Source organism: Tenrec ecaudatus, chromosome 2 (genome assembly GCF_050624435.1).
Source record: "Tenrec ecaudatus isolate mTenEca1 chromosome 2, mTenEca1.hap1, whole genome shotgun sequence".
Classification (NCBI taxonomy): Eukaryota; Metazoa; Chordata; class Mammalia; order Afrosoricida; family Tenrecidae; genus Tenrec; species Tenrec ecaudatus.
The window spans coordinates 92633770-92660695 of NC_134531.1; the positions used below are offsets into that span (position 1 = coordinate 92633770).

The 26926-nt window shown below is 38.3% G+C and overlaps 1 long non-coding RNA gene across 2 annotated transcripts in view; it reads right to left on the reverse strand.

The window, feature by feature from the left end:
* Positions 1-322: 322 nt before the first annotated feature.
* Positions 323-26926, reverse strand: part of LOC142440900 (uncharacterized) — a 118236-nt gene continuing 91632 nt past the window's right edge. The window contains exons 3-4 of one of the 2 annotated variants that reach the window (XR_012782892.1): positions 1192-1298; positions 323-370 (exon numbers count right to left, since the gene is read on the reverse strand). This is a non-coding gene — a long non-coding RNA (uncharacterized LOC142440900). Of the gene's footprint in view, positions 371-477; positions 1299-26926 lie in introns of those variants that run through there. The other variant, XR_012782891.1, reaches the window with a different exon arrangement.

A 26926-nucleotide genomic window follows, 5' to 3' on the forward strand; every position in this document is an offset into this window, starting at 1 on the left:
AACTAAAATATTTTGTTTAATTAAAAATAGAGAGAAAAATTAATAATAAATGAAGATGATCTTAGGGAAAGTAGGACATAGGAACTTCTAATAGGTAAAGTCAGGATACAGAAGTAGATTTATCTAATTCTAGACTCATATTTCTATTTAAACATAAGAGAAATAAAACATTATTCCATTAAGTATTCTACTAATTAAATGGAAAATATAGTTCTCATACTACTCTATGTACATAAAGTTGATTAACCAAAAGTGGTTTAAACTTTTTTTTATCACTTGCAAGAGTCTTAAAATGATACATATAGCTTTTACTTACACTGAAAATTTTCTTTCCAATGTTTTTTGTTTTTTTCTCTTCTTTCCAATGTAACTAGCAATGACAGGAGTCAAAGATAAGATCATGTAAAAATAACTTTTTCCTCCTAATATATTCCAAATTAAATATTTAGAATACTTAGGTATTAAAATGACTTCAAATTTTACTTCTTACTTCATCTAACATTTAAATTCCCTTGAGTAGTTGTGTAAGCTTGAGCTATGTAGCATAATATATATTAATCACTATGAATATGTCACAAAAAAAGCAAAAAATGAGCAAGTAAGACTTAATTAACCACCACATCTTTTAAAACCAGAACTCTCCCATTTCATCTGTCAACCAACTTCCCAACTGAGTTACGAATGAAACATCATCATTGGCACTTTCCACTCGTATTTCTTACATGTTGTTTTTTGTATTCAATTTGTACTACATTAATCTATGTATATTCCAGTTTTATGCATATTCCAAGATAAAGGAAGACTAAGTTTTCTATTTATTTTCCAACATATAGAATAAGTAATATGTTAATGGGTGTTCAAACATGCTGTAGTTTAACTGACTAGGCAACAGAACTCTTCCCAGGCTGCAGAAGGAGGAAACCGGGAGAAAGAAGCGTGTTTCTCACTGTGCCTCTTCCGTGTGAGTGAGTCACAGTACTCAAGAGGCTGTTGAGGGCATTCTTCTGTTCTGACTTGCTTCACTACTTGAACCATGTGATCACTTCCTTTCAAAGAGCAGAAATCCCGAAATAGAATCGGCACCGATGATGGGAATACTAGTGTACTGAAATAACTACCTACAAGGCTCCGTGTGGTTTTTTTGATCCTTTCAAACATCAAGCAGTTTGCCAATGATGATATTGTCCTTACATGGGATTTAAATCACCATCTCCACACGTTTGGATGCACATGGCTCTTCGCGCCACTATTTCATTCTCTTCTATTTTAGTCTCCCTCTGATGCTTGAGTTTTGTTGTCTTAAGATAAAAAAGAAAGAAGTTAGCAAAGTTGCATAATATAAGGTCAACACACAAAATATCAATTGGTTTCTAATGCCAGCAATGAAAAATCTGAAAAGGAAGCTAAAACATTTCACTTACAGTAACACCTAAGAGTATAATATGCCCAGATATAAATTTAATTGGGAATTTGAAAGACATATCAAATGGAAATTATAAAAAACTTCTGAGAGAGATCAAAAGAAGACCTAACTAGAGGAAAAGACATTCTGTGTTCATGGATTAGAAGACAATATTGTCAAGATGTCAACACTACCTAAAGTGATCTACAGATTAAATACAATTCTTATTAAAATCCAATAGTAGTTTAAAAAATAAATGGAAAAGGTAATCTTTGATTTTATATGGAAAGGCTCCAAACTCAAATTTTTACATGCAAAGGCTCAAAATTCCCTGCCATCAAGTTGACTCAACTCAAAGGAACCCTATAGAACAGAGTCAAACTGCTCCTTTGGCTTTCCAAGGCTGTCAATTTTTTAAATCTCTCCAGACATAATCCATTATGCCCCTGTGATTAGACAAAAACAATTGTGAAGAAAAAGAATCAACTAAGCACCATCACACCTGCTGCCTTCAAAACATAATTCACTACAGGCAGTCCCTGAGTTAGGAGCACTCAATTTACAGATAACTCTTCCCAAAAAACCCCCCAAAAACGTCTAAACTCACTGCTATTGATGCCAAATCATAATGACCTTACAAGACAGGGCAGAACTGACCCTGTGAGTTTGTTTCCAAGATCACTCTTTACAGGAGCAGAAAGCTCCATCTTTCTCAGGTGGAGCAGCTGGTGGTTTCCAACAGCTGGTCTTGCAGTTGAGCCAAATAGTTACCACTATACAGCAGAACTCCTTAAACTAGATAACCACATACTGAAAAAACTACCTACCATATGCTGAAAAAAAATCATCTATCCAATACGGGTCTAATACTAAGTACATATATTCCACAACTTAACAAACACACAAATAATCCAGTCAAGAACAGGCAATGGATTTGGATAGACAACTCATCAAGAAGTCATGCAAATGGGCAACAAACACACTTAAAGTCTTCAACTATCAAAGAGATGCAAATTACAATAAGGTACTGCACCACTCCGACTACAATACCTAAGATTTAATTTTTTTAAAAAAACAAGTTAAGTAGGATGTGAGAAAATTAGAACATTTATCCAAACCAGGTGGGAAAGCAAAATAACATAGCCATTAAGGCAAAACCTGGCACTCCCATAACATTTTTAAAGAGAACTACCATATAACCTAGAAATTCCACTCCTATGCATGTATCCAAGGGATTAAAAGCACAGATGTAAACAAGGATATGAACACCCATTGTCCTGGCAGCACTAGTCACAATCGCCAAAACGTAAACAACTGAGTGCTCACCGATGAAGAAACAGAATGCGGTATATATACTCATATGACGATATTTAATCATACAAAGAAGTAACGTCCTGATACATGCTATAACATAGATGAACCTTGAATGCACTATATGAACTGAAATAAGTCATTCACTAAAGGACAAATATTGTATTATCTCGCTTAAATAATGTCAAAAATATAGAAAACAAAGGTTTTTAGTAGTCACTAGATACAAGAGGTTACTAGGACCAAGGAACCTATTTTGGGGAAAATATTGAGTTTCTGTTTCTGGTTAGGGAAAATGTCCCATCAATTAAGGGGAAAGGCTGCTCAACATGATTGATGCAGTAGATAGCAGTGAGCTGTCTTCCTGAAGATTGAAATGACAGATGTGATTCTTTTAGCAGATGCTGACATTGCCTATGTACAACCAAACACCCTTGAGAAATTTTTTTTTGCTGGTTAAGAAGTTTAGGGTTTTGTAGGGTATTTCAATCACTTGTCAATATTTATTTCATTTCACATTACTACCTCATAACTTGCTATATTGTCTATAATCTTAAAACCGTGTCAAAGCCAAATGAAACAAATGCCTAACAGTTCATCTCTGTAGACCTGGAGCAGCAGAGGAAAGGGAGGGTCAGGAATTTGAGGGAAAACTAGAATGCACATCTAATTGTCTCCATGAACAATTCACTGCTTTCTCCGACAGGAAACCAGAATAGAGGGTCCCTGACTACCACTCTGAACACTGTAATCACGATTCTACAGAAGAAAGTAGAATTGCGATCAAAAGTGGTAAAATGTAGAACAAATGTTCATCCAATAAGGATATTTTAAATCATTTTATTAGGAGCTCTTAGAGATATTATAACAATCCGTAATTCAATTAGATCAAGCATCATTGTACAATTGCTGCCACCATCAGTTTCAAAATATTTTCTTGCTTCTGGAATTATTTGATATCAGCTCCCCTTTATCCCCTCCCTCTCCCACCCTAACCCCCAGAAGCCCTATATAAATATATATATATGCTTTTATTTTGCCATATATTACACCATCCAATGTATCCATTCACCTACAATTCTGTTATTTGTTCCCCTCAAGTGGGGTGATACAGTCACCATTGCTATCAATTCCCCCTCCCCCTCCCACGCCATCTCCCCATACCCCCAGGAAATCATTCCTGTTACTATTTCTTTCTTCTTCTTTGTTAAAATCAGTATATTGGGGGCTCACACAACTCTTATCACAATCCATCCAAATATCCATTGTGTCAGCACATGTGTACACATGTTGCCATCATCGTTCTCAAAATCTTTTCTTCTACTTGAGCCCTTGGAATCAGCTCATTTTTCCTCCCTCCCCCTCCACCCACTCTCATGAACCCCTGATAAATTATTATTATATTTGTATCTTAAACCATCCACTGTCTCCCTTCAGCCACGTTTCTGTTGTTCGTCACCCTGGGGGTGGTGGGGGTAGTAATGCATCGATCATTGCAATCAGTTCCCCCTTTCATTTCCCACCCTCATGGTATCAATATTCCCATTAGTGTCCCTCAGCCCATTACTATTTCTGAAGGGTTTATCTATCTTGGATTCCATGCATCAAACAATATTAATTTAAAAATGAACATACACAGACCAATAAGGATTTTTGCTAAAGTGATTATAGCTGGATGACCCCTGAAACTATTGCTCTGAGGAATTTTTTGTTTTTGCTCATAGGAAATTTTAAACCTTAAACTGGAAGTATTCTTGATGTCATATTTAAACCAAACAGTAGCTTGGTTTAATTAGAAAAGATTTCCTTGAGCATTGTGATTTTTAAAAGAACTATATGTGATCCAATTCACAAACAACTAGAAAGGTTAAATAAGAAGTTTAAGGGTAGTGAATTGGTGTTAATGAGGGTAAAATAATTCAGAAAAGAATGTCAAGAAAACTATAACTATTTGAAGAACGTAATCAATGTCACTGAATTTTACCAGTAGAAATTGTTATATTTGTGTATGTTCTGTTTTGTATTGCTTCGTCAAAATAAATCCACCAGTTGCTCTACATAGGGCCACTACGGGGGTCACATAGGATAACTAAGGGGTTAGAATCAACTCCAGGGCAGTGGGTGAATAGAAAGAAAAATAAATTAATTCAATATAAAGACCAACCAACTGGAAAAGAACAGAGAACAATACTTGTGCCTATTCCAAAGAAAAGTGACCCAAAAGAATATGGAAATTATCAAGCAATATCATTAATATCACATAGTTTCAGCAGTACATCAACAGGGAGCTGCCAGAATATCCAGCTGGACTGAGAAGACATACAATGAGGGCTGTCATGGCTGATGTCACATGGATCTTGGCTGAAAGCAGAGAATACTAGAAAGATACTTACTTTACCTTATTGAGTATGCAAAAGCAACTGAATATGGGTCATAACAAATCATGAATAACATTGCAAAGAACAGGAAATCCAGAATACCTGATTGTGCTCATAAGAAACCTTTACATGAGTCAAGAGGCGGACAGGGAATACCGCAGGTTTAAAATCAGGAAAGCTATGCATTAAGTTTTATCCTTTGATCATATTTATTCAATAAATTTCCCAATCAAGTAATCAGAGAATCTAGACCGTAAGAAGAATGTGACCTCAGGATTGGAGGCAACCTCATTAGCAAAGTTCAGGATGCAGGTATCATAACCTTGTGAACTAAAAATGAGGAGGGCTTGAAGCACTTGCTGACGAAGATCAAAGATTGGAGCCTTCAATGTGGGTCAAAACTCAATGTAAAGAGAATAAAAATCCTCACAACTGGACTAGCAGACAATATCCTGATACACAAAAATCAAAGTTGTCAAGGATTCCATCTTACCTGGATCCAGAGTCAACACATATGGAAGCAACGCCTATGGAAGAAATCGAATGGCGTACTGTGTTGGGCATACAAAGGCTACAAAAAAGGCCTTTTAAAGCATCAAAAAGTAAAGAAGTCACTTTGAGGACAAAGGTTTATCTGACCTTTACAACAGCACTTTTAATCACCTGAAATGCATGTGAAAGCTGGACATTGAATACGGAAGACCAGAGAATTGATGTGTTGGAGTTACAGTGTTAGTGAAGTTAAGGAACACCACTGACTACCAGAACAACAAACATTGTATTGGGAAACGTCTACGCAGAATGCTCCTTAGAGGGGATGACGGCAGGATTTCGCCCAGGTGCTTTGGACAAGTTTTCAGGAAAAGGCACTATGCGAAGTACTCTCAGTGAAAAAGAAGAAGATTCTCCATGAGATGGACACGTGGCGATAACAAGAGACTCAAACAGAACACAATGAAGAAGAAGCTATAGGATTGGGTGTTGTTTACTCCTGTTGGACGCAGGCTCACTAGTTAGAAGTGACTCGATGGCACAGAACAACATTACAATTTTAGAAATGCTCTGCTAAAAAAGATTTTATTTTCGTTTACAACTTTTAAGCGAGGATGATGATACTTTTGTTTTCCTGTAAGCTAAGTAAGGAATGCTGGTAACAAAAGGATTAACCACTGAACTATAAATGAAAGGTCTGAGGTTCAAACCCACCCATAACGTTGTTGTTGTTGTTGTTGCTGCTGCTGCTGCTGCTACTGCATTCCATTCAGTTCCAACTCATAGTAACTCATAGTATGAAAGAATGACACACTGCTGGATCCTGTGCCATCCTCACAATTGTGACGTTTGAGCCCACGGTTGCAGCCACTGTGTGAAACCATCTTGTTGAGGGTCTCCCTCTAACTTTACCAAGACTCACCATTCCTGCTTCTAGGGAGCATTCTGCCTGTACTTCTTCCAAAACAGATTCATTTGTTCTTATAGAAGGTCATGGTACTTGCAATATCCTTTGCCAGTACTATAACTAAATGTATCAATTCTTCTGTGGCCTTCCTTATTCAATGTCCAACTTCCACATGTATGTGACATTATTGAAAATGCTATAGAGCTTGATATATGAATGGACTTGAGGCTTGCCCTTAATTCTAGGCCAAATCAAAGAACAATGAGTTCTGGGACATGGCCCTGCTCAATGCTTGCTCTCATGAAGAGATCACTAAGAGACAGGTGCTACTACAGCAAAGTGTGAGGGAAGAAACTAGAAAGGGTCCAGCTATCAGAAGGAATCGTGTTTGGGGTCTTAAAGGGTTGTCTTCAAACAAGCATCCATCTACATGAGGTTTCAACTAAGTCCATATGGAAAGAGAAGACCAGCCTGTAGGATCCAAGGATTTTAAATAATACAATCCAAATCCAAAGAAGGGAGTGTTATCAGATCTTAAATTATGAACACCTCACTTATAGAAGTGAGGACACTAAGTTTGACAGTGGAAGCCCAAAATCCAAATGCAAGGTTCACATACAGAGTCAATCTCTGGTGAATCCCTTTTGATCATAGTTGAGGGATGTGAATACCTTGTTATCAGATAGGAAGCATTATAAAGTCTATTACGGCAGACATAGATTAAAATGTACTTATCATTTGATCTCCCTCTTGACCCATTGTAAAGTTGTTTCAATTTAAGAAAAGTGGGTGGGCGGACAAGTAGATTAAGCCTCTGGTGAATCCCCTTCCCACAGAACAAGGATGTGTATGGCCTTGTCATGCATAATACATTGGAAAGTTAATTACTGCAGATGCAGTAGGCTAAAACTTGAAACCTTTTATTATTTGATCTTCCTTTTGATCCATTTAAAATATGTTCCAGTTTGCAGCTTTCAAATGAGGGTTTTCTCTGGTTTACTTTGTTTTTTGTTTCATTTTGTTTCTTTAATCATTTTATTTGGGGCTCATACAACTCTTATCACAATCCATACATACATTCATTATGCCAAGCACATTTGTACATTTGTTGCCTTCATCATTCTCAAAAAAATTGCTTTCTACTTGAGCCCTTGGTATCAGCTCATTTTTCCCCTCCGTCCCCGCTACCCCTCCCCCATGAACCCTTGGTAATTTATAAATTATTATTATTCTGCTATATCTTTCCCTGTCTGACATCTCCCTTTACCCACTTTTCTGTTGTCCGTCCCCCAGGGAGGAAGTGTTATGTATATCCTTGTAATCGGTTCCCCCTTTCTATCTCACCCTCCCGATATTGCCACTCTCACCACTGGTCCTGAAGGGGTCATCTGTCCTGGATTCCCTGTGTTTCTAGTTCTTCTCTGTACCAGTATATGTCCTCTGGTTAAGCCAGATTTGTAAGGTAGAATTGGGATCATGATAGTGGGTGGGGAGGAAGCATTTAAGAACTAGACGAAAGTTGTATGTTTCATCGTTGCTACACTCTGGCTGTACGTCTTTCTATCTTTTTTAATAATTAAATCATTTTACTGGGGGCTTATACAACTCTTATCACAATCCACACATACATCCATGTGTCAAGCACTTTTGTACATTTGTTTCCCTCATCATTCTCAAAACATTTACTTTCTACTTGAGCCCTTGGTACCAGCTACTCATTTTTCCCCTCCGTCCCCACTCCCCTTCCCCCATGAACCCTTGATAATTTATAAATTATTATGTTGTCATATCTTACACCATCCAACACCTCCATTCATCCACTTCTACACTGTCCATCCCCCAGGGAGGAGGTTATATATAGATCCCTGTAATCTACTCCCCCTTTCTCCCTCACCCTCCCTGCACCCTCCCAATTTACTTTGTTTACTGCTAGCTTTTCTGTGTATAAAATCTAGGGTAGGTAAGTCTATACAGACAGTAACTGGATGAATGGTTCCTTGGGGGCATAGCAGGAAAGGTTGGGGGAAATGTGGTGCTTAATAACAATTAGTACAAAAACAAAGAAATGTTCTAAATTAATCATAGTAATGATTGTACAACTCTTGGTGTGACTTAGCTATTAAATTTTATGATACATGAATTGTATGCCAATAAAACTTTTTTAAATGCTGTGGCTTGCATCAGGTATACGTTAGCCCACAAAGTAACATCCTTGCTTTTAACGCCGTTAAAGAGATCTTGTCATTCAAATTTACTCAGTGTAGTGTGTCATTTGCGCTCTTGGCTGCGTCTCATGAGCACTGTGGATTCAAGCAAGAGCAAATGCCTGACAGCTTCAATCTTGTCTCCATTTGTCAGCAAAATGTTAGCTACTGGTCCAGTTGTGAGGGTTTGGGTTTTCTTTCCAGTTTATTGCAATCCACGTTGAAGGCTGCAGTCCTCGATCATTATCAGCAAGCATTTGGGGGTTATTTGCCCAGCATACATATTGAATAAATATGGCAAGAAGATGCAACCCTGATGCACACCTTTCTTGATGTTAAGCCAGGCAGTACTACTTTGTTCTGTTACCACAACCGCCTCTTGATCTGTGTACAAGCTCCAAATGGGCACATGAAGTGTTCTGGAATTCTCATTCTTCTAAAGGCTGTCTGCAGTCTCTATAATTCACAAAGTATAATGGGTTGGCACAGTCAATAAAACACAAGTGAACATCTATTTGGTGTTCTCTGCTTTCAGCCAAGATGTCAGCAAAGATATCCCTTTTTCCACACCCGCTTCTGAGTCCAGCCTGAACCTTTGGCAGCTCACCGTCAATGTACTACTCCAACTGTTGTTGAATGATCGTCAGCAAAATTTTTACTTGCATGTGATATCAATGACATTGTTCTATAATCTGCACAGTCTGTTGGGTCACATTTCTTTGGAATGAGTACAAATGCGGATATTTTCCCATCAGTTAGCCAAGTAAATGTCTTCCAGACTCCTTGGTATAGACAAGGGAGTGCTTCCAGGGCTTTATTCCGCTTGGTGAAACACTTTGATTGGCATTCCACAATTTCCTGGAGTCTGGTTTGTAGCTAACGTCTGCAGGGCAGCATGGACTTCCTTCAGTACCACTGGGTCTTGGTCAAATGCTACCTCTTGAAATGGATGAATATGGACTCATTCTTTTCAGTACAATGGCTCTATGAAACAGTTCCACTCTGTCGTACACGAATGCTTGGGTCTGAATTGACTAAACATCACACATCAACTAAGCACAGACTTAGTTATCAGGTAAATTTCACCTTGACTGGAACTGCCCATGGGGCTTTCAAGGCTGTCGTCTCCATGGGAGCGATGGCCATGTCTTTCTCCCATGGAGCTGTTCGGTGGGTTCAAGGAACTTTTGTGCCATGAGGTTCCCTACTGTGGAAAATACATAGCATTATTGTGCTACATTATAACTATGATCTGAGCATAAAGAAAAAGTCATTATCACTATGCTGAAAGCTTAGAATAAAAAAGTAATTACTTCTTTAAACCTACATATAAGTATGGCATTTTAAATATATGTATATATATTTGTTATTCCTGAAAGGTAATAAAATTAAAGTAAAATGAACAATGAGAAAATTATTTCAATCCCTTTTTGTCTTTATAAACCAGGCAATAAAATTAAATCTACACTAAAAGAGTGTTTCATCTATATTTGTCTTTTTGGAAATAATTAGAAAAACATCTTAACTGTTGGTATCCTGTTTCTACTCAAGTAGATCTGTGTGAGGGCAAGAAACTGCTGGGCTGCTAATGCTAACTAAGCATATCCAATAAATTCTAGAATCCCGGGAAAAAGTATCTACGCAAGAAGTCTATTCAAGAAATCAGCATGTGGGACATGGCATGGCTCGGATCTTATAAAAAGACGCCCTTCTTTGTTTGATTCCAGAACTTCTGTTACTATTTTTGTCTTCTTTATCATGTCTCCCTATCTTCAGTATTATGAAATAGTTAGACATCATCTTTTGAAATCTGCATTGTGGAATTTTTTTTGTTTTGTTTCTCTCTTTGTTAACATGTTCTCTGCATTTCTTAGTTCATGAGTTGAAAACAAAGAAATAGGTGTTTTTAATGGTTTACTGATTTTGCTATGTAAAGTAATTGCTCCCAGGCAATCTTCATTTACACACTAGGATGTCTGTGATTCATATTTGGCAACTCATATCATAACAAACTTTTATCCTGCTCTGATTTCTTTATTGGAAATAAAAATCTCAGAGACATGATAAAGAGATAGCCACTTCCTTAAGCAGCAAAAAAAAAAAAGTCTTACTATAGTCAACTACATACCGTATATACTCGTGTATAAGCTGAGTTTTTCAGCACAGAAAATGTGCTGAAAAACGGGTTTGGCTTATACACGGGTCAGCGGTACCCCAGTGAGGTGTAACATCTCACTGGCCGCCCCCCTCCCCCCCCCCCCCCCCCGCCCCCGAGGTAACGGGATGAGCGCCGGTTATCTCACGCGGGTGATTGCTGTTTCTCCGCTGTTCATTCAAAGCCCCTCTGACACTGCAGGGCTTTGAATGTTTGTTTACTCACATCTAACCAATCAGAGCCATCCTATGACGTGTATCTTTGAATAATCCTTTTAAAGACCGTGTGTACGAAGGATGTGGCATGAATGGATGTCATCTGGTCAAGCCCGAATAACAAAAGGAGGAAATCTCATGAAGCCTGACATAGAGTTAATAGCAAAGTGGGTTCGAGATGCATGGGAAGACATTCCAGAAGACATGGTGATACGTGCCTTCCAGAAATGTAGTATTAGTAATGCTATGGATGGCAGTGAAGACTGCGCTTTGTATGAAAATGACAGCAGTGATGGTGATGACAGCGATCTCAGTGAGGACAGCGTCTGTGATGACCTCACACCAGCTGAAGCTCTGCATTGGAAACAGATGATGATGAGGAATCCAGTTTTGAAGGATTTTAACTCTTTACATTTTAGCTTGGTTGCTGATTGAGCTCAGGGAATAGTACTCTTCAGGTATCATTGTTGATACCTTATTGTTTTTGTTGAACGTAATTTCTACTTACAGTGCTGGTTTACTAATGTTAAATGACTTGTCCTTTTATTTATGTTTTTATTTAAAATAAATATTTAAATACATTACCCCACTGCTGTCTCAATTTTTAGTAATTTTATTTTCATTTGTTTTGATTATTGAAACTCACCGATAGCTTCTGCATTTTCCACCCTAGGCTTATACTCGAGTCAATCAGTTTTTCTGGTTTCTCAGATAATAATTAGGTACCTCGGCTTATACTTGGGTCGGCTTATATTCGAGTGTATACAGTAAGTCATTTCCTAAGTGTTTATTTTAACTAGCCTCCTCTTTACTGGGAATACAGACATCTTCATCAAACTGTGCCAATTTTCCATAAGGCATCCTACATGCTGAGAAAACTGCATGAGAAGAAACAATGATTCCCAAATATTCTGTCCCAAAAAATTGACTTATAAAAAAATGGCCCTTTCTTTAAAATTTTTATTCCATAGTACAGAACTCTTTCAGGTAAAAATCGTCCACGTTTCTGTGATCCGTGGTAGCTTTATCTTTTCATGCCCATAGGCTGTGACAGATACAAAAAGACTGAAAGTCTAGCATTTGTGGGTACATTTTTATTAATGCACTGTGTAGAACATGCATGAAGAATGTGAAAACAGAAAATGACTCGGATGGCAGGAGAGACCTTATGCTGTGTTTGTTACCTTTCTTTGGGAAAGGTAAGCCTTTCTGTCCTCTCGTCACCAGAACTGTGATTAAAACTCTATATGTCTGGAAAAAAACAAACCAAAGTTGTGTTCTTTTCACCTGGCTGTCAATCTTTCAACAACTTGGTTTGCAGGTTCTTTAAAAAAATGCTCTTTCTTTTCTCATGTGGATGAAAGATCCTGCTTTGGCAAATTCAATTAAAGGGAAAATTGAGCTTTCTCTCCATTCAAAAAGAGTGACAACTAGAGAACCTGGAATAGTTTTCTTCTTGAACCTTCTATTTATTTACTAATTGCCATGTATCTTATGTTTCCAACTATAAATTGTATTCAGGGTATATTTAGTATAATATGTATACATAAATATGAGGGTATATAACTTTAACCCACATGATCTAATGAATGTGCAAATAAAAAGGTGACAGCAAATATCATAGCCCTAAAATTCAAGGAAATTGTTTATTAACTTTCTCAAATTCTGTTTTCTTAAAACATATCAGTAAATGGCTACACTGCATGAACTTTGTAAAAATTAAGGATAAATTAGAAAACATAACATTGTCAAGTTTACCGTTCTGAACCACAGATTTAAAATAACAGTGCACTATTTTTTCCTTAGATTTCCTAAATGCTGTTTTAATAAAAATAGCTTAAGAAACATTATGTCTCTTGAAGATAAACATGTGGCCATCTAGCAAACAAGCAACAAAGTCCGCATGGAAGAAGCACACCAGCCTGTGTGATCATGAAGTTTCGAGGAGATCAAGTATCAGGCATCAAAACCCCAGAACAAAAAAATCATATCAGTGTGAATGAGGGGGAGTTCAGAGTGAAGACCCAAAGCCATCTATAGACAAATGGACAGCACCTTACAGAAGGGTCACAGGCAGAAACGAGCCAACTTTCCGCTAGTTCTTTAATGCTTCCTCCCCCTAACATCACCCCAATTCTACTTTACAAATCCAGCTAGACAAGAGAATGTACACTGGTACAGATATGAGCTCGCAACACAGGGAACCCAGATAAACCCCTCAGGACCAATAATGAGAGCAGCGATGCCAGGAGGGTGGGAAGAAGCAGGAGGAGAAAAAGAACGGATCACGGTGATCAGCATACAACCCCTGGCCCCCAGGGGGACAAACAACAGACAAGTGGGTGAAGGGAGACAACAGATTAGCTAAGATATTAAAATAATAATTTATAATTTATTAAGGGTGAGGGAGGGAGGGAGGGAGAGAGGGAGGGGAAAATGAGGAGCTAGTACCAAGGGCTCAAGTAGAAAGAAAATATTGTGAAAATGATGATGGATGTGGATTGTGATAGAGTTGGATGAAACCCTAATAAAATGATTTTTTAAATGATGATGGCAGCAATATATATACAGATGTGCTTGATGCAATGTATGTATGTATAGATTGTGATAAGAGCTTTGAGAGCCCCCAATAAAATGATTTATTTAAAAATAAAGAGAGAATAGGTCTTATTTTTTAAAACATCTTTAGGGAAACCCTGAATATTATCTCTTTCCTTGAAACTATTTTAAGTAGTAGTCTAAAGAAAGATTTAATAGTCTTTCTAGTATTATTGCCTTTTTTCTGGATAAAGCATTATATGTGAGAACTGAAATTATTGTTAGCTTATCACTTAAACTAAAAAATGTTTGAAAGCATTTTTCACACTTTTGTAAAATTCTTACCTCTACTGAAAGTTTAAATTTATGTAAACGTTTCTTCCTCAGAGAATGTTTCTGAAAGCTACAAAGCTCTTTGACAGATAAGCAGATTTAACTATGACTTATACACTTCAATCTATTTATTGCATATCAATATTACCTCTATACTTAAACTTCCCAAAATCCACAGAGCAAAAGAGCTGACATTTATAACTACAAAAGTTCCTCTGAGTGGCATGTCAATTGCAGATGCAGCTTTAATGAAACACCTGCACTGCAAAAAATAGAGGTGGAACAAAACGGCAGCAACACAGAAGAGACAAGTTATAGGAGGACACAAGTGAACCAACGACAAGATCAAACAGGGATGGATGTAATTGGATAAAGATTAAGAGACACAAAAAATCCTGAGCTAAGAATCTGCACTCCAAAAACTCACTGTCATTGGGTCGATTCCAACTCCTAATGACCGTCGAGGGCAGGGCAGAGCTGTCCCTGAGGGTGTCCGAGACTCTAACTCTGTCTTCTCGGGATGGCAGCCCCAATGCATCACCACTACGCCACCATGCCTGCTAGAATCTGCACTAGTATCCACAAATTCTACTTAGGTTATTTATTCTATTTTACTTTTTTTAATTCATATTTACTATACTGTTATCATATAAAGGCATTGTGCCTTTATCACCCTTTTGAAAAATGAACTAAAATTAATTTGAATTCTCCCAATAAACATTTTATTTTTAAAATATCAAAATAATGTAAGTAGTAGGGAATGAGGAAAATATGCTGAAACACCTTGAAATAAGTCCTGTAGCAAATCAAGAATGTTTCCAAGTGAAAGAAAGAGTAAAATACTTGGTAGAAGACATCATAGTTTTATTTAAAATATTTATCTTTAAAAAAAGATTTATCTTATCAAACGGTTCATTCTGCGTGTGTCTTCTTTCAACCAGTGAATTGCAGAAAGGGAGTGACAGGAATGAGAGATGGAAAGTCAATGTGTGCACAACTCTTCTCAATATATTCAAATCGCCGAGTTGTGTGGTATACAAATTACATGTCAGTAAAACAAATTAAAAAACCTTCCTACAACTAAAAAAAAGTAAGTTGATGTAGCTGATATATTCCTAGCAGCATGGCAAACTGAAGCATTCATGCTCCGAACACACAGAAATGCTGGCTAAAAAATTACTGGAAAAGACATACAGAACTTTAGAAATACCCAGGTTCCGGCAACGAAGAGGAAATTCAAAGCAGAGTTACAAGAAAGCAAGTCAAGTTTGACAACTAAGAAAGACATATATATGTAGTATAAATACAAGGGGGTATCCACCCCCCAAAATGGAAGAAAATCTCCACTGGGCGGAGCTTTCATAGTACACATTTCCCCTGCTAGGCGAGGATCGAGCAACTTGCTTTGAGTAGTACCTCGTGAGTTAGAGACCCCGTGGCGTCACCTGGGAAGATTTTTCTGATCACAGTGAATTTTTTCATTAAAGCAGTTTTGCTCAAACCTCATTTTTTGTGATGGCCGATTTAAGAGAACAGGGTGTGGCTGCGAAATTTTGTTTCCTGATCGGGAAAAATGCCGCAGAAACTGCTGCGATATTGAAGAGCATAGTTTACAAGGGCAGTGCTATGGGGAAAGCTATAGTGTATGAGTGGTTTTCTCATTTCAAAAAAAGGGTATTGTCAATTGATGGCAAGCCTTGTTCTGGACGCCCATCAGCTTCCAAAGCAGATGAAAATGTCAACACATAGTGTATTTGGAGTTCATTCACCATGTCAGACTATTAATCAAGCTTTCTATTTAGAAAAATATTTAGTCTTTCCTAATCTGGAAAGATTGTGTAACAGTGTGAGACAAAAAAGGCCTGATTTCCCCCAGCCAACGCACCAAAAACAAAGGCCTTCTTTGTGTCAGAGGGGCACTTGGTTTTGCCATGACAATGCACCTGCTCACATGGCCTTCTCACTGCACCAGTTTTGGGGGGAAAACAAACAGCTTGTTTCTCTTCCCCTATGCACCTTACTCACCTGACCTTACTCACCTGACCTTACTCACCTGACCTTACTCACCTGACCTTACTCACCTGACCTTACTCACCTGACCTTGCCCCATGTTAACTTCTTTTTGCTCCTGTGAATGCAGAGGGACATGGAAGGACAGAGAATTGACAATGTAGGAGAGATGAATAAAAAAACAAGGGAAGTGCTGTCAGCCTTCCATACAGAAGAGTTTGAAAGATGTTTCCAAGAATGGAATTGCAGATTTCACAAATGGATTACGTGTTTTGGAGAGTACTTCTAAGTTGAGAAGGCTATTTTGTTAAAAAAAATTAATACCTAGCTTTGAAAAAAAATGTCCACATTTTGGGGGGTACGCCTCGCATGTAGTAGCAAAGAATGGGGCTAGCAGCTGAGATTTTAAGAACCATAGGGAGTGACAGTACGTGTTGTTTAGACACCATGCAAGCAGGGGACTTGGAAAAGTATACGTTGGATGAAAGAAATGAAAAAAATGTAATATTTTGAATAAAAAGCTCAGATATGCAAAAGAGGGCTAAGTCTATGAAATTATTGTTGGTTTTAGGTGCTGTAGATTTCATTCCAACTCATAGCAACCCTATGCTCACCAGGACAAAACACTGCCTGGTCCTACAGCATCCTCATGGCCACCGCAAGGTTTCGCTCATTGTGTCAGTGCAGCTCAGTAATGGTCTTCTCCTTCTAATTTAACAAGCATGACTCTATAACTCTCCAGGGGGCGAGCCCTCTTGATAACATGGCCAAAGTACATGAAACAAATCCTTGCCATCCTTGCAACTAAGCAAGGTGCCTTGATGTACTTTTTCCTATACGCATTTGCTCATTATTCGGTCAGTCCGTGAGAGATTCAATACTCTTCACCAGCACCATCACTTAAAGGCATCAGTTCTTCTTTAATCGTCCATGTTTGTTGTCTAGCTCTTCCCTACACATACTGCAGTTGAAAATACTATGGCATTTGTAGTACATTTGCCCAATGCAATATAACATTTGATTTCTTGGCTGCTGTTTCCATGGGAGCTGATTATGGACCCAAGTAAAATAAAATCCTTGACAACATCAGTCCTTCTTCTATCATGATGTTGTCTATTGTTCCAGTTGTAAGCATTTTTTTACATTGAGTTTTAATCCATACTGAAGGTTATAGCCTTTGATCTACATCAGTAAGTACTTCACATCCTCTTTCCTTTCAGAAAACAAGGTTGTGTCATTTGAAAAGAATAGGTTAATGAATCTTCCTCCAATCATAATGCAGTTTCTTAGATTATTGGCTCAGCATACAGAATAAATATGAGAGGATAACACTGACAAGCAAACTTTTCCTGATTTTAACTATTAAATATCCCCCTTATTCTGCATCTTTTCCTATGTATAGGTCTAAATGAACACAAGCAAGTATTCTAGAATTCTCATTCTTTGCAATGGTATTCATTAATTTGTAGCGATCTGCGTAGTTTTCTGCCTGCAGACAAGAGACACATATGTCAGCAATAATAGTCTTCATTCTATATCCTCTTCTGAATTCAGCTTGAACTTGTGGCAATTCCCTGTTGGTGTATCACTTCAACTATTTTTAAATTATCTTCAGTAACATTTTACTTGTACGTCATATTGATTTTTAAATATTTCATAATTCCCACATTCAGCTGGGTCACCTTTCTTTGGAATGGGCACAGATAGGGATCTCTTTCAATAAGTGTGCCAGACAACTGCCTCCCAAATAGCTTTCCATACACAAGAATGCACTTCCAACAAATCAAGCATTTGCTGAAACATGGAATGTGAACTCTATGAAATAATGAATTGGGAAGATTGGAAGTCCTCAAAAGTGAAATGGAATGCTTGGAGATCAACATCCTAGGCTGAATTTGCCTGGTATTGCCCATTTTGAATCACACAATCAGATGGTCTACTAGGGAAAAAATAACAAATTGCAAAGGAATGACAATTCCACTCGTAGGAAAAAAGATCATCTCAAGATCTATGCTGAGCTGCCATAGGATGAGGCGGTTTGGCAGAAGCTGGTGGTATGTGCATGTGTAGTTTGTGTGAAAATGCCCACAAATGACGTGAGCAAAAACAACAGCAAAAGTATATATCCTGAAGTACAATGCTGTCAGTCACAGGATAATATCCAAACACCCACAAGGAGGACAAGTTCACATGATTGTAATTCAAATTTCTACACCAACCATTAAGGCCAAAAATGAATAGATTGAAGATTTTTTGCAACTTTTATACACTGAAATTGATCAACCATGTAATCAAGATGCATTGATAATTATTGGTGATTGAAATGTAAAAGTTGGAAACAAGGAAGAAGGCTCCATAGTTTGAAAATATGGCCTTGCTGATAGAAATCATGTCAAATATCACAACAGAATACTGAAAGGTCAATGACACACTCATTAGAAATAGCAGTGTTCAATACATAAACTATGACTATACACATGGCCTTTGGCAAACAAAATACACAGGAATTAAATCCCCCACAATGTGGGAAAAGATCATGGAGTAGCTCAGTATCATTAATCAAAACAAGATCAGGTGCCAACTGCAGAACAAACCATCAAATGCTTATATACAAATTCAAGTTGATGTTAAAGAAAATTAAAACAAGTCATGACAGCCAAACTACAAACTTGTGTATACTCTACACCTAAATTTCAAGGCCATGTCAAGAACAGAGTTAGTGCACAGAACACTACTGACAGAAGAACACACGAGCTGTGGCATGACATCAAGGACAAGTTGAGACTATTAAGAGTGAAGGGGTGGAGTTTAGCCTATAAATCAGGTTGCAGCTTGATGACTTCATTCGGATGCTCTAAGGAGATAAAGAGCTTGCTGGAAGCAGGACACACACTCACTCCCTGCAAGACATTCCTGTTGACAAGACACATGGAGCTACACTACAGTCCTAGAGCTGGAGGAGCCAAGTGGAGACTCCTACCAACGCTGAGAAGCCTCCCCTGCCACTGGATCCACAAGACTTTCCACCTGATGGTCTGTGATCTTACTGCATTCAGTGCCATTGCATGTGCTGCGTGAGTCTGAAGAGGAATTTACAGATTGGTATTGGACATATGGCCTAATATCAGACTTATGGAATTATCTAGGCTGGGCTGGGATGTTTTTAAATATACAATTGCTCTTTTATATAAAGCTCTTTCTTACACACATATGAGTGTCTATGAATATGTTTACCTAGTCCACTCGGACTAACACAGACATTATTGCTGAAGAATGTAAAATGCCATTAAAAATGCAGGAAAGAAAGATCCAAATGGATGTCATGAGGACTATAAAGATTGCTCTTGAATGCAGAATAGCTAAAGAGAGTATAAAGCGTGATAAGTAACAGAAGATTTAAAGGGCAGTTGAAAAGACGACACCACGCGCTATAATAAAGTGCTTATACACCTAGAATTAGAAAGCCAAAAAAAGGTGAACATGTTCTGCATTTCTCAAGCTTTAAAAAGTGAAGGAAAAAATCCAAGTCTTGCGTTGAAATATTGGAGGATTCTAGAGGCAAAATGCTTAGCTATGTATTAAATATCAAAAGGAGATGAAAAGAATATGGCTGTAGTAGAATAAGCATGTGATCAAGATCAGTGATATTAAAAAAAGAAGTCCAAAAACTTCATGGAAGTAAGTCACTGGCAAAAAAAAGTTCCAGGATTGATAGTATACCAAAGGATGTTTCAACAAGTGGATGCAAAGTTGCAAGAATTCACTTCCTGTATGTGATAAAGGAAGTTGGAAACAAAAACAAAAATTTTGCTCATCAGCCCAATATAGCATAAAGGAAGCTTATTTCCTGATAAGACATGTAGGTATGAAAAATATTCCCAATGTGTGCTTCGCTAGAGAAACAAAACAAGTGATGCTTAGAGAGAAAAAGAGAGAATTATATCAAGAAAATGGTTTGCATCATTGTAGAAGTGGACAAGTCCAAATCATGCTCTGTGGGTCAAATGTTGAGCTTCTCTTGGCTTCTTTTTTGCTAGTATAGTTTCAGGTCTTAATGAACTCAAGACTGGTAAGAACACAATTTGATATCATCAGCTTGCAGAAACAGATGGATCCAAGGTCAGCAAGTTAGGACACTACTTGCTTAAGTTCAAAGAACCAGAGACTGGTGACCCAGATGCAGGATCCACACCCAGAAAAAAAGCAAGCAAGCTTTTCAACAGAGTCTACTTATATAGATATTAGGTCACACCCCTAAGAACACTTCCTTGCATCAGGGCTGTAACCGCAGTTAGGTGGTTGCAGTCCACTCTAATCTCCTTAAAACTGCGTTGCTGCTACTATGGAATTGATTACAATATGTTAGGTCACATCATGAGGGATTACTAGGCCTCCATGTTCAAACCACAGAGAACCTGGCACAGGCAAGTTGACACAAAACCTATTAGACTGTAAAAAAGCAAAGCCTAAAAATAGGTTTGGGTCCAACTTTCAATTATGGCAAGATAATTCCATAACAACAACAAAAGATTGTGATAAATAAGTTCAATATCCTTCTATGAGCCGAATCCAGGTAATGTGACTCAATAAATAAGCGTGGTGCAGAACAGTATGACTAGGATGCTTGCATCTATCTGAGAAAGAACATCAAACATATAAATATGTATAGTCCTATTTAAAAATAAAATATGACAAATCAAAAGTAAAAGAAAACAGTGGGCAGAACTAGGAGGCAAAGGCCATTTATAGAGGTCTAGTTAAAGGCATGTACATATGTAAATATATTTATATATGATGGAGAAATAGACTTATGTGCATATATTTATAGGTTTAGTATTAAGGTAGCAGATGGACATTGGGCCTCCACTCAAGTACTCCCTCAATGCAAGAACACTTTGTTCTATTAAACTGGCCTTCCATGATGCTCACCTTCCCGACATGATCGCTGAAAACATAAGCAAATGTGGTGAAGAAAGCTGATGGTACCTGGCTATCAAAAGATATAGCGTCTGGGGTCTTAAAGGCTTGAAGGTAAACAAGCGACCATCTAGCTGAGAAGCAACAAAGCCCACATGGAAGAAGTACACTAGCCTGTGTGATCACGAGGTGCTGAGGGGATCAGGTAGCAGCATTAAAGAACAAAAACTCATATCATTGTGAATGAGGGGGAGTGCGTAGTGGGGACCCAAAGTCCATCCGTATGCAACTGGACATCCCCTTACAGAAGGGTTGCGGGGAAGAGATGAATCAGTCAGGGTGCAGTGTAGCAACAATGAAACACACAACTTTCCTCTAGTTCTTAAATGCTTCCTCCCCCCACCCCCACCCTATTATCATGATCCCAATTCTACCTTACACATCTGGCTAGACCAAAGGATGTACACTGGTACAGATAGGAAATGGAAACACGGGGATTCCAGAACAGATGTACTCTTTAGGACCAGTGATGAGAGCTTCGATACCAGGAGGGTGAAGGGAAGGTGGGGTAGAACAGAGGAACCGATGATAAGGATCTACATATAAGCCCCTCCCTGGGGGGCGGACAACAGAAAAGTGAGTGAAGGGAGATGTTGGACAGTGTAAGACATGACAAAATAATAATGATTTATAAATTACCAAGGGTTCATGAGGGAGGGAGGAGAGGGGAGAGGTAAGGGAGGGGAAAAAATGAGGAGCTGATACCAAGGGCTAAAGGAGAAGAAAATACTTTGAGAATGATGATGACAACAAATGTCCAAATGTGCTTGACACAATAAATATATGTATGGATTGTGATAAGAGTTGTATGAGCCCCTAATAAAATTATTTTTTAATATGACAAATCAAAAGTTAATTAGTTACATGCAAGGAGATGAGTGAATAGGGTAGAAATTAGGGGATAGAGACGCTCAATGTAATGTCTTATTTTCTCTATTTTATGTCTCTGAGTTTCAATATCTCTTTCAATGGCTACACAGAATACACAGACAAAATTCAGAGCACACAGACAAAATTTATGATTAATAGATTTAAATTAATAAGTTGTTATGGGTTAGGGTCATGGTTTTGTAAGACATCCAAGTTAAAGGCCTACTAATGAGTAATGCTTCAGTTCTACCACTTAGTCCATTGCATAGTTGCATATTAAAAGTTTGAAAGTGGCAATTTATAACATAACAGTTGTTGCTCATCTGGAGCAACCGAGGAAGAAGGAGAGTCAAGAATAATAAGAGGCTATAGAACGTGTAGCTAATTGTCTAAATAAACAGCTGTCTCCGCTGTCATGAGACCAGAATAACTAGATGGTGTCTGTCTCCCATTGTTGAGCATTTTTATGACAGTTTCCAGGGAAGAATCTTGATCAAAAAGGAAAATAGATTACAAATTCTCATGAACTCCAGACTTTTTCAAGTCACAGAAGGAGACCCCTGAAACTATTGTCACGAGAAAATCTTTAAACATTAAACCAAAATTATTGCCTGAAGTCATCTTAAAATCAAACAATAGTTGAGCTGAACTAGTATAAAATGTCTGTCGTGAGCATTACGCTCAACAGCAACCCAAAGGACAAGAACCTTAGGAGTGGCAGTGAGTTTGCGCTAACAAGGGAGGAGCGAGGCAGAAAAGGAGGGAAAATGGTTGCACAGCTCAAGGAACATCATTAACGTCACTAAGTCAGACATGTAGAAACTTAAATTGGCATGTTTCTGTTCTGTATATTGTCAAAAACAAAATAAATAAAATTGAAAACCTACTTTCAACAGGAGACGTGAATCTCCATATGAGCCACATCTCTGTTCGTTCGCATGATTGCTTTTATTCCACAAAAATCTAAAAGTCATATAGAGTTCCAATTTATATTTTTATTTACTCTGAAAATACTGAAGACTTAAATAAGAGAAAGGCAACTATAACTACTCACCTATATAACATTAGCCAAAGGTCTCTCTCTCTCTCTCTCTCTCTCTCTCTCTCTCTCTCTCTCTCTCTCTCTCTCTCTCTCTCTCGCTCTCTCGCTCTCTCGCTCTCTCGCTCTCTCGCTCTCTCGCTCTCTCGCTCTCTCATATTCTTGCCAGGTTATCATGTATCCAGAGAATGTGGAAGTATTGATTATCTCTATCACTGTGAATGGAATCAATCCGGTGATAGTGGATCATACTATCTTCCACACAACTTTCAGTTACAGCACTCAATGTTTGTCAGAAATATCCAAATCAGAGGGCAGAAGTGAGACTATTTATGATCTGTTCTAATTGATGCATGATTGTCATTGGGGTTGCTATTTTGTACAGTAATAAAAATAGCAGGCAATGACAGTAACTATAAATCACTTGCCTTTTATTTTATCTTGTGGCAAAACTGAAACATTCCTGACCTCTAATGTTTTCCATGAAATATATAGAACTGGTGTTTAAAAATGTCTTCTGTGATTAGCTTGCCAACTTTGACTGCGAGAGAGGGGAATTATTCCTAAGAAAGGTTGAGGTTGTTTTTCATTTTTGCTTTAGGGTTTTTTTGGTTGAGCAAGGGGAAAAATTCAAGCTTGGCAATTACAGGAATTGAGGATAATAGAACAGAATGCCCCTACTCAAAAAGGGAATAAGGTATTTTATGCTTTATTAATCTTAATTACAGTAGTTGACCCTCATGGAGACCACCATATACCAGGAGTTGACAGACAGAACTACAGTATACTTGATAAGTAGTGTGGAAATTATATAATCTGTCAACTTGTTAAGGGTGGAGTCTAGCCTGTCAATCATGTCATAGCTTGATGACTTCATTTAGAGGCCTGAAGGAGATAAATAGCTCACTCTCCCTGCAAGACATTGCTGTTGACAAATCGCATGCAGTATGCTGATGGTAGCCAGAGCCTTGGAGCTGGAGGAGCCACCTGGAGACCCACACTAGCACTAAGATGCTTCCAACGCCACTGATCCACAAGACTTTCCACCCACTGGCCTGTGATCTTCCTGCACTCCGCGTCATTGCATGTGTTGCATGAGTCTGAAGAGGACTGATATCAGGCATATGGGCTAATATCAGACTTGTGGACTTGATCTGGACTGGACTCAGATGTTTTCTTAATATACAATTGCTCTTTGCTACACAGTTCTCTCTTACACATAAGAGTGTCTCCCTGGATTTGTTTCTTGAGTCTATCCGGACGAACACATAGTTACAATGCAGCTTGGAACATTGAACTTTTCTTTCCTGTTCTATTACATATTGAAAGTTTGCATAATACTGCTGGATGTTGAACACAGGACTACTTATAGGAGCACTCTTTAAGGTCAAGGACAGAGAGGAAAAAGAGAACAGAATATTTTCAGTTTGTTATTTCTAATAGCACTAGTATTGAATATTCTATACCAAGAACTAAATATATAATAAATTGTTACTTTATGGTAAAGTCAAAATTGAAATAGCCAACAAAAGAGAAAAAGTGAGCACAAACTACACCAAGCTCACAATTGAAATATCTAGTCCTGAGACATAAATTTTTCTTCTCCCAGCTTCCAACTCATCAAAGGACTCTTACTTCATGTACTCAAAAAAAAATGAAATTCACTCAGGGAGCTCTTCGAGTAACGGAGAGGTGCAATCATAAGATCTGTCCAGCATTTTCTGGAAACCAACAAAAGTATGAGGATGTATACACTTTGGTGTTCTTTGTCAGTCACTTGCCATGTGGGTAATTAATAGTAACTTAAATATTGTAAAGTATCTCTTTTATGCCACTTAAGCAAGAGACGTATTTTCATTGGGATGATTCTTGCTGACATATTGCGTTAAATACCTGAAGAAATATATCTAACGTAAAATCTGCTAAGTTGTTGTTGTTAGATGTGGTCAGGCATATCCCGACTCCTAGCAAACCTACGTGCAAGAGAACAAAGCACGTGGTGTTGACTCCACTGTTGCAGCCAGTGTCCCTAGATCTTGGTGAGGATCACTGGTTTGGCTTTGGTTTTTGCCACCGGCCTTCTACTGTCTCACGTATGATGTCCTTTCCCAGGGCCTCTTCTCATCACATGTCCCAAGTGCCTCTCTGTGTCTTCACTTCTAAGGAGCATTCTGGATGTACTTCTTTCTAGAAAAATCTGTTAGTTCTTTGACAGCCGGTGATACTTCCACTATTCTTTTTCCAGTACTATAATTCAAACGTTATCAATTCTTCTCTGGTCTTCCTGATTCCATGTGCACCTTTCACAGGCAGATGAGGCAACCAGATAAGCAGGAAAAAAAACGTTTTAAAAAATTGAGATGGGAACTTAAATCAAGGAAACAAAAAATATTTTATAATGTTTCATTTTCTTATAATCTTTGCAATTCAAATAAGAATATGGATAGTTTACATAATGGGAACAATTATTTAAAGTTAAACTAATGGTTGTCCCCTACCAGTTAGATTTCAACAGAAGTACCATATATACTCGTGTATAAGCTGAGTTTTTCAGAACATTTTTAATGCAGTGTTTATGGTAAAATTCGGTGCTTCAGCTGATATTTGGGTTGGCTTATACTCAAGTATATACGGTACAAATATTTTATAAAAAGAACTTTGAGTCAGCCTTATATTTTCCAAAGTCATATTTGTCTTCTTAATAAGGGCAAAAAACCAAGTATAAGAAAGTCATTTGTGTTTTATGGAAAAAAGGAAAAAGAGGAAGAAAGTAATATGTGTGGGCATGGCCCAAAATGACAGCTGAGTAACACACATACACACTCACACATACACGGGTACACAAAAAGAACTGGAGTTTTTTTAAGCTATATATTTAATCTTATTTTACAAAACAGCCTTATCCCCGTCAAAGTCCTCTCCATTACACTTAATACATTGGTCAAATCTGTGATTCCATTCTTGAAAACATTTTCAAACTCATCTGTTTGGATGGCTGACATCAATCGACATTTCTCCTTTTTGGAAATGAGAAAACCACTTGTACACTTAAGTTTTTCCTATAGCGCTGTCCTTGTAAGCTGTGTTCATCATCACAACAGTTTCTGTGGCATTTTTCCCAAGCAGGAACCAAAATTTCACAGCTGCATGCTGCTTTCTTAAATCAGCCATCACAAAAAAGGAGGTTCGAGTGAAACTGCTTTGATGCAAAAATCCACTGTGACCAGAGGGAACATTCCCAGGTGACCAGGTGATGCCACTGGGTGCACGAACTCGGAGTGAGTTGTTCGAAGCTCGCCTAGGGGGAGAATGCATAATATGAATGCTCCGCCCAGTGGAGCTCTTTTCCATTTTGGGGGGAGGAATCCCTCATATTTCCATCCACCTTCAGCAAAGAACCAAGAAATAAAGTCAAACAGATAGAGCTAACGGTCTAGGCATGAACAACCAGCAGAAGGATGGAGAATTACAGCAAACACCAAAGGGAAGGGAAGGGAAACAGTGAAAAGGAGATTCATGATGTGGAGGTCCCATAGTAAACCAGCCCGGGCCATGCATACACCACGAGACAACGCGAGCAGCATTTCCACATCAGGGGTACGGAAAAGCAGCTTCACAGAATCCCCAGCGGGGCAGAGATACATACAGACAAACCCAGAGCAAAGTAAGGTGAGCAAATATGAGCTGGGTCTAAGAACAGAAAGAACAAGAACGTGAGTGCGAGCCCTGGGGATACAGGGGACCACAGATCAAGGGGCGAGCCAGAAAACCAGGCCAGAACATACCAGCACCAGCACCTCATCACTGGGGAGGCTGGCATTAACCAAATGGCAGATCCCTGCAGTGGTGGCTAGAGATTTCCCACACGACTGAACAGTCAGTCACCCCTTTCCCATATTTCGTTGGCATTATACCCTGATTGCTGGCTTACTTAGTAGATAATGTCCTACCATCCATACTAGAAACTGGAGCACACATTCAGCCTCTCGTTCCCTGAGACCAGCAGAGAGCTACTCTGTCCTACTCGGCGATCCACAGGGCACACACTATCCTACCATCAGACCTCCCGCCTGAGGCTTGCACCTAGCCCAGTCT